Source organism: Budorcas taxicolor, chromosome 4 (assembly GCF_023091745.1).
Source record: "Budorcas taxicolor isolate Tak-1 chromosome 4, Takin1.1, whole genome shotgun sequence".
In the NCBI taxonomy this organism is placed as follows: domain Eukaryota; kingdom Metazoa; phylum Chordata; class Mammalia; order Artiodactyla; family Bovidae; genus Budorcas; species Budorcas taxicolor.
Genome location: NC_068913.1, coordinates 75,020,574 through 75,034,125, shown reverse-complemented (window position 1 = coordinate 75,034,125; position 13,552 = coordinate 75,020,574). Strand labels below are relative to the sequence as shown.

General features: G+C 35.8%; 1 protein-coding gene and 1 non-coding gene across 2 annotated transcripts in view; one reads left to right on the top strand and one right to left on the bottom strand.

Annotated features, from left to right (window-relative positions):
* ZNF804B (zinc finger protein 804B) overlaps nucleotides 1-13,552 on the bottom strand; it is a 574,892-nt gene that overhangs the window by 302,855 nt on the left and 258,485 nt on the right. The window lies entirely within an intron of this gene.
* On the top strand, nucleotides 13,268-13,375 carry LOC128047125 (U6 spliceosomal RNA). The gene has a single exon (XR_008199313.1). It is a non-coding gene; the product is annotated as a U6 spliceosomal RNA (small nuclear RNA).

The following is a 13,552-nucleotide window of genomic DNA, read 5'->3' as shown; positions in this document are numbered from 1 at the left end:
GTAAAGAACCCACCTGCCAATGAAGGAGGGACATAAGAGACTTGGGTTTGATCCCTGGGTTGGGAAGATCCCTTGGAGGAGGTCATAGTAAGTCACTCCAGTACTCTTGCCTGGAGAATCCCATGTAGAGAGGAGCCTGGTAGGCTCCGGTCTATAGGACTGCAAATAGTCAGACATGACTGAAGTGCAGTAGGTAAGATGCTCAATATATTTATAGTACTTGGTTTTGAATCTGAAATTTTATATTACATTCTGATTCTGAACCCATTTGACTTCAGACAAGTCACTTAACTTCTTTGAGCCTTAATTTCTTTACGGACAAATTGAGGGAGTGAGTAGATGCTAAATGACTCAGTCTGGTACTAAAACATTATGATCAAAAATCATTCTGTACACTAGTCACACAGCTCTTCAGTTTCTAGGAATTGCATATCAAAGTTTTGCCAGTATCTTCTCTCTGCCAATTTGTCTCAGCTCTTACATGCATTCAGCAAACCCCAGATCACAAATTATGCCAGTGAGCATTTTGAACCTGGCAAAGTGAAGTGTACTATTCTGAAATATCTGCACAATATCCAGCAAAACAACTAAAGGTATTATGGGCTTTTCAAAATCAAACATCTCAGCTAACTCTGCGGTGACTTATCCCTATATTCCACTTTGGGTCTTTTTCTTTTGGAGAATCCTGTTACATTGCTGCATCCTAAAGTAGTAAATGAATCTTGGAACACACTATATATACCACTTCTGTGCTTTTATAGTCTAGAGGAAACTTCTCAGATAGGAAATAGTTAGCTATTTCTCTGCAAGTGAAATTGAAATGCAGCTGGTTGTACATCCACTTATCCCAACCTTGGCTTCTGGAAATTGGTAAGGATTTTGGAAAAAAAAAAAAAAAAGTACAGGATAGCAGTGTGAAAGCAATTTTAATTGGTAATCTTGTGTAATAACTATGTCTCAAATCACTACTGAAGACTTCTTTGGAATTAGACTGATTCACATTTAAGAATTGAGTTGACTTCTATATTAGCATGGACTCCAGCTGTGCCCATATAGAAAGCAGTGTGATCAGCTGATTTTTAACAATTGTTGGCTTTATCTTCCTCTACCATTTTTATGAATATATTGTTCCCAGCAACACATTTGGTTCACTTTCCTTTTTTTCTCAGCCAATTGTTTATTGTTCATAGATCTCGCTTGAAGATATCCTCCAATATGAGATGAAAAGGCAGCAGCTAATTTGCTTCCCTGAATATGACACAAGAGCTTTTAAGTGCATGAAAGGCAGGGTCAATAAAACTTTAACAACATAGCACTTGAAGGGAAATAACTGTGGATTCCAGTCCCTTCTCGAGTATTTATAACAAGTGACTTCATCTTTTGTATCATCACTAAAGATGAATTGCTAAAATAAGATTTGTAAACTGTTGTTCATTGTGAAGCTTATTTTATCTTCCTATATTTACTTTCTAACTTAATTAAGTTAAGCACTTAAAAGTATGGCCCTATCTATACATTACACTCAAAAATCATTCATATGATGGTTGCTTAGAAGTGCTTTAAATTTATATATATTATAAAATTTTTACATTTAAAAATCCTAATTATTTTATCCAAAGAAGTTACACATTGTTTCCTGGTGATACAGCAAATCCTTTATCTAAAGCACAATAGTTAGTAACTGTTTTTGAGTAAAAAACCTCTATCTTCCCTTTGTCTACAAATGAAATGACCTCCTTTCAAACTACCACATCTTTGAGTCAGTGTAGAAATTGTCCCATGATGTTTCATGGTACCCTTGGCAATCTTTCTCGTAATTAGTTGGCAAAGGACACTCATAAGAGTAGGGATGTGCTTTCTGGGATACCGTATGCATTGCATCACCACGCAAACAAACTCTGAGAACCTTCAGAAGAGGCTTAGACTTGCCTAAGGCCACAGTACTGGGACTGAGATCTCCTGGGATGCGGACCAGCCATCTTTCTCATTAGACTCAGTTCCTTGCTGCTTCCATCACAGTTACAAAAGAAAGTAGGAAATGATTCGTCTTCGTATAGTCATATAAAAATGATTCTTTCTTCCCATTTCATTCAAATGGGCTTAAGTAGAACAGAGAAATAGGCAATTATCTCCTTTCTTTTCTATCTCAGGTGTCTCTAGAGGGTGTGAGCTTCTGTTTGAAGGGTATTTCTGTCCTATTTGCCCTCCCTTCCCAGGAGTGTTATAAGGTTGGATTTAAATGACTGGATTCACAGAGAGGATCTTCAAAGGACAAAAAGATACCAGAATTGCCCATAGAGTCCTATAAAGTGCTCCAGGAGCGTGCAACAATGGAGTCCTGCTCTCCATTCACCTGCTCTGCACTCAGTCAGTTCCTGTGTTAGCAACAGAAGATCGTTCCCTGTTTAGAAGTCATTAACTAAATACTAGGAAAGACTTTTTACAAGGTAAATCATTTTAATTTATATTGTGCATATTATACCTGTTTCAGGTTCTCAGTAAGCATTTGTGGACTGAACGAGCAAATACTCTTACACTGTTAGCGTTACAGCTCTAATAGCCTGCACTGAATAGAAACACGGAGTCCCCCTTATGATGACCACATTCCCAGTGAAGTTTTCTTTATTGAGCCTTTTCTATTTGTTCTGATCTATGTGACTATGCGTGCTTACTCATTCAGTCATGGCTGACTCTTTGAGACCCTTTAACTGAAGCCTGCCAGGCTCCCATGTCCATGGGATTTTTCAGCAAAGGATACTGGAATAGGCTGCCATTTTCTTCTCCAGAGGATCTTCCAGGCCCAGGAATCGAACCCGCCTCTCCTGTGTCTCCTGCATTGCAGGTGGATTCGTTACCTGCTGAGCTACTGGGGAAGACCCTGTGTGACTTAATGAGCACCAAATGTCATAATCAGATTATGCTACAAGAAGTAGGAAAATAGGTAATTGGGACTAAACATGAGCAAATTTGGTGTGGCCATTATTGATATAAAATAATTTGAAGAACCAATTAATATCCCCTACAATTACATAATGTGAATATTCTTTAAGGAAATCAGTCACTTACTTATCATTGAGTATCAGTTTTCTGGATGAATGTGTGCTAAGTGTCTAACAGTCTGCACCCTTGAAGAGGTCAAAGCTTGCAGACAGATGAGGAAGGGAGCTTTGTCTAGTGAAGAAGGGACTGCAAGAGAACAGAAAAAGTCCTGGAAGCACAGAAGAGGTAATGGTACTTGTGGGCTGTCCCAGGAGATTCCAGGGAAAGAATTAGCGGAGACAGGTGGATTTTCCAGAAGAAAATAAAATAGAAAGATATTGAAGAGAAAGAAAGTGGAATAAACAAAGGCACCGTAGTATAGAAGTAGAAGATGTAGTAAGATGTAGTAAGTCAGAGGTAAGTGAAGTAAGTCAGAAAGAGAAAGACAAATATATCACTTAAATTCATGAATAAAATGACATTCAACAGGGGAAAAACGTAGGCATTTAGGAAAATAGTTGGATAAGATCATGCCTCATTAGCAGTTTTCAATATTATCCAGTCAGAAATATGGAGACATTCTTGAATTTTAACCAAGGAGGGATGGTGGAATAGAAAGAGAATTGTGTCTGATCTGTCTCCTCCTTTTCCTTTTCTACTACTATTACACATTCTAACTGACTTTTATTTTACCCTGACTCTTAGTCTTCATACCTGGAGTGGGAATTAACTTGAATTTATGACAAATCTAATGTAGTATAAGGGAGGTGGAAATCTAAAAGAACATTATAGGAATTCTTGAAGACATGGATGGATGTTGACGCCATTAAAGAGACACAAATTGTTCAGCAGTTGAAACAGTGTGGCTGTGCAGAGTACGGAGGGTAACGCAACACATTTATTTGGGTCATCTGGTACTTGAAATATCTGAATGTTCTATGCAGGAATGGGAAGGAAATGAAATGCCAGGAAAGCAAGGAAGAGTTTGAAGCCTGGTGGAGTTTTAGGGGTCTCTAGCATACGGACCATGATCATGTGTGTGATTTTATAAGAGGACTATATGTTTGCTGTACACCTGAAACTAACACAATATTGCAAATCAACTATACTACATTTAAAAAAAAAAAGAGGATTATAAAATAAGGAGAAAAGAGAACCTTGACTAAAACCCTGGAGAGTACTGAGGAGATGAAATCAGATTGAGGGAAATATTAATACTAAGTACACAAAAGAAGAGAACATTTCAAGAAGACCTGAGTCAGCAGCAGCAATGCTACAGAGAACAACGGAGATGAGACCACAGAGAACCCACTGGATTTTGCAAATTAGGAGCTAACTTTGTTACCACCAAACCTGTTTTAGCACACTAGTAGCTTGAGGTATGAAGAAGACCTGAGCAAGAGACGGCAGGAAGTATGAAATTCTTTCCCCAAAAGTCAGTTCACAACATAAATGGGAAACCACTAAAATTATTGGATTGGATACCTTTTGATGCTATTTTTCTTTTCAGACTTTAAAGATTCATTTAGAATTTCATCAAGAAACTGGGTATTTATCTTGGAATCACCCTACAGACATATGACCAAAGCACTTACCTACTGAAATAATCAAATTATCTTCACATTATTCTTCTACAGTCCATTGTTTAATGATGTATTGTTGGTGTACATAAAATATGAATCAATCAAAATCACAAATGATTAACTCACCTAAACATAAAATTTATTGTTAATAATGCTTCCTTCCTCTACTTAGACATTTAAATGCATCATAGTATGTATAGTTATAAAATTACATATAAAATTGTAATTTAAGACAAGTGTATTTTGGGTTATGATAAACTTCACCACCATCTGGAAAATGTATCTATCATTTTGTTTGTGTCATGTATATTACTTCAAAGAAGACATACTGATGGCCAAGAGGCACATGAAAAAATTGTTCAATATCACTAATTATTAGAGAAATACAAATCAAAACTACAATGAGATATCACTTCATACCAGTTAGAATGTCCACTACCAAAAAATCTACAAAAACTAAATGCTGGAGATGATATAGAGGAAAGGGTTTCCTCCAACACTATTGGTAGGAATGTAAATTGGTATAGCCACTATGGAAAACAGTATGGGGTTTCCTTAAAAATCTAAAAATAGAGCTACCATATTATCTAGCAATCACACTCCTGGACATACATACAGGAAAAAAAACAACAACAACAAAACATGGTTCAAAAGGATGCATGCACCCAAAATATTCACTGTAATGCTGTTTAGAGTAGCCAAGACATGGAAGCAACCTAGATGCCCATCGACAGATGAATGGATAAAGATGTCGTACATATATACAATGGAATATTACTTGACCATTACAAACATTTTGAAATAGTGTCATCTGCAGCAATATGGATGGACCTGGAGATTATTATACCAAGTGAAGTAGTATAGTAAGTCAGAGGTAAGTGAAGTAAGTCAGAAAGAGAAAGACAAATATATCACTTAAATGCAGCACCTAACAACAAAAACAAACAAACAAAAAAACAGGATACAAATGAATTTATTTACAAAACAGAAACAGACTCAAAGACTTAGGAAATGAACTTATGGCTACCATGAGAGAAAAGTCAAGGAGAAGGTGAGATTGGGAATTTGGGACTGACATGTATGTGTGTCTGTTAGTTGCTCAGTCCTGTCCAACTCTTTGTAACCCCGTGGACCGTACCTGATCAGGCTTCTCTGGCCATGGAATTTTCCAGGCAAGAATACTGGAGTGAGTTGTCATTCCCTTCTCCAGGGGATCTTCCTAACCCAGGGATTGAATCCCACTTTCCTGCATCACAGGCAGATCCTTTATAGTCTGAGTCATTAGGGAAGCCCAACATGTATGCACTGCCATATTTAAAATAGAAAACCAACAAGGACCTATGCACAGGGAACTCTGCTCATTATTCTGTAATAAGCTAAATGGGAAAAGAATTTGAAAAATAAATAAATACATGTGTATGTATAACTGAATCATTTTACTGGATACCTGAAACTAACACATTGTTAATTATACTCTGCTGCTGCTGCTGCTGCTAAGTCACTTCAGTCGTGTCTGACTCTGTGCTACCCCAGAGACGGCAGCCCACCAGGCTCCCCCATCCCTGTGATTCTCCAGGCAAGAACACTGGAGGGGGTTGCCATTTCCTTCTCCAATGCATGAAAGTGAAAAGTGAAGGTGAAGTCACTCAAATTATACTCTAATATAAAATAAAAAATATCTTGAATTAGGAGAGAATCAGTGAAGGAATATTTAATAACAATTGTGGCAGATGTTGATGCCTTTTTGAGTCTTCTTGGGATAGCAGGTTTGTGTTAAAAGACAGTTCCATTCCAAGAGTCTTCTAGAACCTTGGATTCTTTCTTAGCAAATAACATTTCTCAGTCCTACTCAAGGACATGATGAAAATACTGAATAATCAAGGGATTTCTCATTTATGCATTAAGAAAGATATTTTAAAGTATCACTGAGGGATGAAACAAAGAATATAGTTGTTAACAAATTTTCAAAGGGATTAGACTAAATAAAATGTTAATTAGGTGCCTAAAGAAAATATGTGGAAGTAAATTTTTTTTAGTAACCAGTAGAACATACACAAACCTCCCTTCTGCTTATCCCTTTGTGAATTTTCTGAACTGAATGTTAAAAATTAAATCATCTTTTCGTAAAAAGGAAAAACATTTTGATATACTGATTCATTTGTCCCCTATTCTCCATAAAATGCTATTTTTAAATTTCAAACAGCTATTCATTTTTTTACTAAGAAAAGTATCAACATTTTAAAGAATAAGATGATAAAAATGCTTTGATTACAATTAATCTTTGTGAATACTGAATGAGAAACAGAATCTTTATTGGAGAAGCAGTAATCAAATCAGTAGATACTACAAAACAAGTTATAAAAAGTTCTTTAATTATGAATTGCCCTTGTCCACACTTTTCTCTTTCAATCATTCAAATTATAAATCTAGTTGAAAAAAAAATCAATAAAACATGATGAATAAGCAAATTATTTTCCTCGAGTGCTAGTCTTTAGGTTAAAATAGGGACCGCAACTTTACATACCATTGGTATGAGACATTTTAGTGCTAATATTATGAAATATGTATCATTTTTATTAAAACTTCAAGATAAATTGTACTTGTTTTAATTTTATCAGTAATGAACAGGAGTCTAGGATGATTCTCTGAAAATATATTGGTAATCTCTAAAGCATAAATTATTAGCTTTGTTCTAAAATTGATGGAAATCTTGTGATTGCTCTATATGCCATTCAAACAATATTTTCCTGTCCCCTACCACAGGTTGAGAAACTTTGAACAAAAATGAGAATAAAGTTATGGCTAAATACTAATAGCAAATGATTGCTTCAGATGAAGTAAACATCCCACATGTTTTCCTTAATGGTTAAACATATTTAACAAAATCTTGGTAGTCTTATTGTAAAAGCCATTTTACTTCTATTTTACTGAGAAGTATTTGCAGCCAGCAGAGTTAATGCAGGCTCATTAAGGAAGCCACAGCACTCTGTGCATTAGGACTCTGCACTTACCCCTGCTTTTAGCCCAATTATCCCATATTGCGGGATGAGGAAGATCATTGTTCCTGCTCACTAGTTCTCTTGACATTTTATGTCTCTGTGAGCTTACCATCAATTTATCCAGGGTTTTTCAAAATTAACCAATCTTAAGTAGCACTCTGGAACTTTAAAAAGCAGATTTCTAGACCCCTTCCTCATAGGATTATGATTTGCTGAACTTAGGGTAGGGTGTCTGAATCTACATTTTAACAAAGGGGCAAGGTACCTTTTAAGATTAAGTAAATTTGGAAATAACATCTACTTCTCTGCTCTTCTTATATCCTGGGGATGATTTCTCTCATGCATTGTGATGCTAGTCCATGGAATAGTCTTTTCTCTGCATTTCTGCATCCAGTGTGTCTTCTTCCATTTCTTGCATACTTGGAGTTGACACTCGCATGTTTTCATTTTCAAGGGCAAATCCCACTTTTCCACTTTCTTCTTCAATATCCTGTGGGATTAGAGTGTCTTCCCCCAAAGCTCTGAGGTTTATGAGCAGAAATGAGTAGAGGACTAGGGCTTCCCTGGTGACTCAGTCAGGAAAGAATCTGACTGCAATGCAGGAGACCTGGGTTTGAACCCTGGGTCAGGAAGATCCCTTGGAGAACCAATATTCTTGCCTGGGAAATCCCAAGGACAGAGGAGTCTGCCAGGCTACAGTCCATGGGATGCAAGAGTTGGACATGACTTCTCAACTAACCACTGCCACAACCAGAGGACTAGCTAGGATTAAATGGACAGGAGGATACTAGAAATAATAGATGCTCAGAACAGGAGGACTAGACATGACATACCTGGGGCAGAGTATGGATGTGAGTAGGAGGAGCAAAATTTAAAAAACAGAGTGGAAACATAAGGTTTTGGCTAGTGACCTTACCTGGAAGGCATAGTGCCTCTGCCTGATAAGACTAAGAGTGATAAAGGGAAAGATAGTCCTCTCCAGGAGTGAGAGACTAAAAAGGGTATTGGTACCAAGACATGTACAGAATTTAAATCACATCCCTTATTAACTGGATATGATGATAATCATAAAAAGTGACCACTCTAAATAAACACAGTAAAGAATCTGCCTGCAGTGCAGGAGACCCAGTTTCAATCCCTGGGTTAGGAAGATCCCCTGGAGAACGGAATGGCAACCCACTCCAGTATTCTTCCCTGGAGAATTCCATGATCAGAGGAGACCAGCTGGCTATAACCCATATGTATGTATATGTGTATGTTTACTGCTCCCCTAAACATACTTCTCCTCTTACTTATCTATAATCTCCCACTCAGACAGTAAGAAACTCAACTCTACTATTTGCCATCCATTATTCAGTTAAGGGAGAAGGAAATGGCAACCCACTCCAGTGTTCTTGCCTGGAGAATCCCAGGGACGGGGGAGCCTGTTGGGCTGCCGTCTATGGGGTAGCACAGAGTCGGACATGACTAAAGAGACTTAGCAGCAGCAGCAGCAGCAGCAGCATTCAGTTAAGTGCTTAATTCCCTAGTAGTTCATTTTTAAACTTAGAGCCAAGCCCTGTTGTTTCTAGAAACTGGAGCCGATCATACAGAGTGAAGTAAGCCAGAAAGGAAAACATCAATACAGTATACTAACACATATATATGGAATTTAGAAAGATGGTAATGATGACCCTGTATGTGAGACAGCAAAAGAGACACAGATGTGTAGAGTGGACTTTTGGACTCTGAGGGAGAGGGAGAGGGTGGGATGATTCGGGAGAATAGCATTGAAATATGTATACTATCATGTAAGAAACGAATCGCCAGTCTATGTTTGATGCAGGATACAGGATGCTTGGGGCTGGTGCACGGGAACGATCCAGAGAGATGATATGGGGTGGGAGGTGGGAGGGGGGTTCATGTTTGGGAACTCATGTAAACCCGTGGTAGATTCATGTCAATGTATGGCAAAACCAATACAGTATTGTAAAGTAAAATAAAGTAAAAATAAAAATTTTAAAAAATACATAAATAAATAGCATCTGGCATTTAATTTAATGCTAGATAGAAATATACCTTTCTTTATTCTCTCATGCCTACATCATTAGAAACATATGTTTTAACAACCAAGCAAGTCTTCCTCTGAGATTTGATCTTGTTTCTTCATTTGGTATTATAACCAGTGGGAACGAAATTACAAATAGATTATGTTCCAAATATTTGCTTTCCAGTCAGTCATTTGGAACTTGTGGCTTTTGTTTTAATTGAAACACTTTACAAATAATGGTAAGATTTCTAGGCTAGCTCACAAGGGCCTATTTAACCCAGAATATAATTGTAAGGGTATATAATTGCAATTAAAAATGATAGAATGTAACATTAATATGTAGAAAGGGAAACATTAAAACAAGAAGTAGTGTTATATTAATCTTAGAAATAATTGCTTAGGCAAAGAAAGCAAGACCTGAGAGTAAGAAGTCTATTCAATGCAGAGAAAACATCTGTGAAGGGGCAAACTGACATGATGAATTCTGAGATGGCTACAACACACAGAGTGTGATGTAGATTCTAATAAGCCTGGACAGGCAAGCAGAAACTCAATTATTGTAGCCTTCATGTGCCATGCCAAGAAGATGGGGTTTAAGTTTAGTGGAATGGGAAGTTAATGATGAATTGTATGTAAAAGTATGGCGTGATCTGATTAGCAACTTAAAATCTTATCCTGACGACAGTCTTAAGGATAGATAAGAAAGGGGTGACAAAAGAGGCAGGATCAATTAAAAAATATTGAAATGGTGGAAACAAGAGATGAAAGCATGACTTAAGTTAATAATCCAGCTTTCTGAGGAAGGGGAAAAGTGGTCAGATATGAGAGGTGATAAAGAGATAGACATTTGGTTTCAATTACTGGTTATTATCATTGGGGTGGGGGAGGAATGAACCTTTATGATTTCCCCTTCACTGGTTTGAGAGATGGAGAAATTAATTGGGCATCTCTTGGTGCCATTAATCAAGAAACCGGGTGTGGTAGGAAGAGAAGTCTGGAAGAAAATGAAATGAGTATTTAGTAACATGATTTGCATGAAAAGTAGTCTTATCTTTCAATCATAATCCAGGTATTTTATAATAATTTATAGTGGGAATGATTACCTAAGATAACCTTCCAGAAAAGGGAGAACAGAAAGGGTACAGGGGTGTTACAAAGAATTTATGTGTACTTACAGAAAAGGATTATCAAAGGTGTACCTTCATGACTATAAGAAATGCCAGCAGAAAAAATTACATGACGACAGCTTACATTAGATCTCTTGAGAGGGAAGAAAGAAAATATGACAAAGAGCCAAGAAGTCACCAAACCAGGAAGTTTGGAATGGGTACCACCAGTCCAACTGGAGGCGGGGCTTGTTTGGGATTAAGGGAAATAATTTAAGAGGAAATGTGCAATGGCTTGTTTAGTCAGATGCATGTTTTTATGGTATTGGAATAGCACCATGGACTATTTTAGTTGTGATTTCCACTCTTATAGTTTTCCTCTTTGAGATATGAGTTGATAAAATTAAAGTCATCCTTGCTAGCTAGATAGTATGTCTATTATGTGTGCTATACCTATAGTATATTTCATGTGACTTAAAATTTATAACTCCTTATAATATTTGGTAACAGGTTCAATTTTCTAACCACTTAATTTCATCTTCGCCCATCTGTTTTCCCGTGTGCAAATCAAAGATCTTCCTTCTCTGACACCTAATCTTCCCTCTCATTATTTTTCATGTCATTTACATGCCTGCGGGTTCAGGGAGAATAGAACTGTAGCAATAAAAAGGCAGGCAATATGCTGTTATCTTTGGAAATTTGAAGTTCTTGAAGGACTAGTCATTACTTAGAATTTAGTTTTCTTCCAGAAAACAAAACAAAATGAATGACATTATCAACAACAAAATCAAACAATCTAGTCCAGACCATCAGCTGTTTATTTGTGTGCATTAATTGATTTCAATCTGAAAGCTGGCATATAGCCTGGAATTAACTTTTATAATTTGCTTCTTCTCTATGGGAAATGGATCCACAGGAAACTGATGAAGAGGATAAGTTTTTATAACCATCTCCTATGTAAGCCTTATTATACTAATGCATGTGATAGAAATAAATGAATGTGACTAAAACAAAGCAAAAAATGATTTGAGTATTTTTAAGAAAGTGTTGCAACAAATAAATATGTGAAGAACCAATAAAGTGGGGGAAGATCTCTAAACAGAACCAATTTTCTTCAAGGGTGGTGTTAAAAATAGGAACATTTCTATGGAAGATTTCTGAAGTGTACACTTAAGTCAAACAATCTGAATAAATAAAATATTATCTTAGTTGAAGGTTTTAGCTGACAAGTAGCTGAAAACTACACTAGCAAAATTAAAAAGTATCCAAGAAAAAACTTCAACATTTAGCTTATCATTTGAAAACTGCCATGCCAACAAATACTGTCTACTTTTTAAGCCAAACATATTTTTCATATGTTTTAGAGGCTTTGTAGATACATTCAAACAAACATAATAAGAGTTACAAAAATGCATTAATTAATTAATTTACTAAAACTTTAGTTAGTTCTAATCTGTTATGGGAACTAAGATATACATCAGTCAAGGAAGAACATACGAGCAATCTCACTTAAGAGACAGACAGGAGCACATATAAAGTAAAATACAATGTTCTTTAGCAAAATCAATATTCTAAATTTGAGTAAAATTAGGTATAAATGTCATGAAATATCTTAAAAAGCAATTTTACTGGCATGTTATAATAGATCAAAATTACATAAATGCATTGTCATCATCTTTGCACATTTAATAAATATTAAAGAGATGCTAAAGAAATAAGAAACATACTTTCTTATAATAATACTGCTGCTGAATTTTATATAAATACTGCATCATATTATATTTTGAAATTTTATACTACTGGGTACATTAGACAAAAGTCAGTTGAATAAAAGAAACTAATAGGGAAGAGTTAGCCTATGATGAAAGAATTAAATCACTCAGATTTAACAACATTAACTCAAATACAGTGAAAATTATGTACGATAATACTGTTTATGATGAAATTTATGTAAGATGAATAATCAAGGAGATAAAACTGATTTTATAAACAAGCTGCAATATTAATTGAATAAATCATTACATATATATGATCAAAACTAAAAAAAATCTGCTTAGAAAGAAAATCTGGAATAAACATATCTAATACTATATTGACAGTGAAAGCTTTTGGGAGACCTGGATAATCTCTTGTTACTTTACATTTTACTCCAATGCTCAGAACAAAGACAAATTAGTTTTATAAGAATAAAATCAAGTAAACTTTCTTAAAATGAATGAAATGAAGCTTTACTCCAATAATGGCATTGCTTTTCTCAAAGCCCAGCAGCAAGACCCTATACTTGATATATTACACAGATGTCCTAGCATGTAAATGAGCTTGTGCATGATTGAAATGAGCAGATGCTTATTTCTCATTGCTTTGTTGCCACTTTTGGGGTGGAGTTAGATGTAAAGCTCAGTATAAGAAAGTTGGAAGAGAACAGCAGTTCTGCCATATCTACAGTGCAAGTAGTATCTCTAGTTATATCTAGCAATAGCCTATATTTTTTCTCTTTCATAGGAAATAAAGCAGCATTGACACAAAGCAGCATTGACACCGTCTGAAAATTTAAAAACAAACACTAATTAGTGTTTGCTTTGAAAGGATATATTAAAATTGGAAAACTATAGACAGAAAAGATTAGCCTGGCCCCTATGCAAAGATGACATGCAAATTTGTGAAGCACTCCATATTTTTATCAATAGGTAACTGGATTAAGATGCGGTATACATATACAACAGAATATTACTCAGACATAAAAAAGAATGAGATATTGCTGTTAGCAGCAAAATGGATGGCCCTAGAGAATACCATATTTAGTGAAATAAGTCAAAGACAAATATTATATGATATAACTTATATGTGGAATATAAA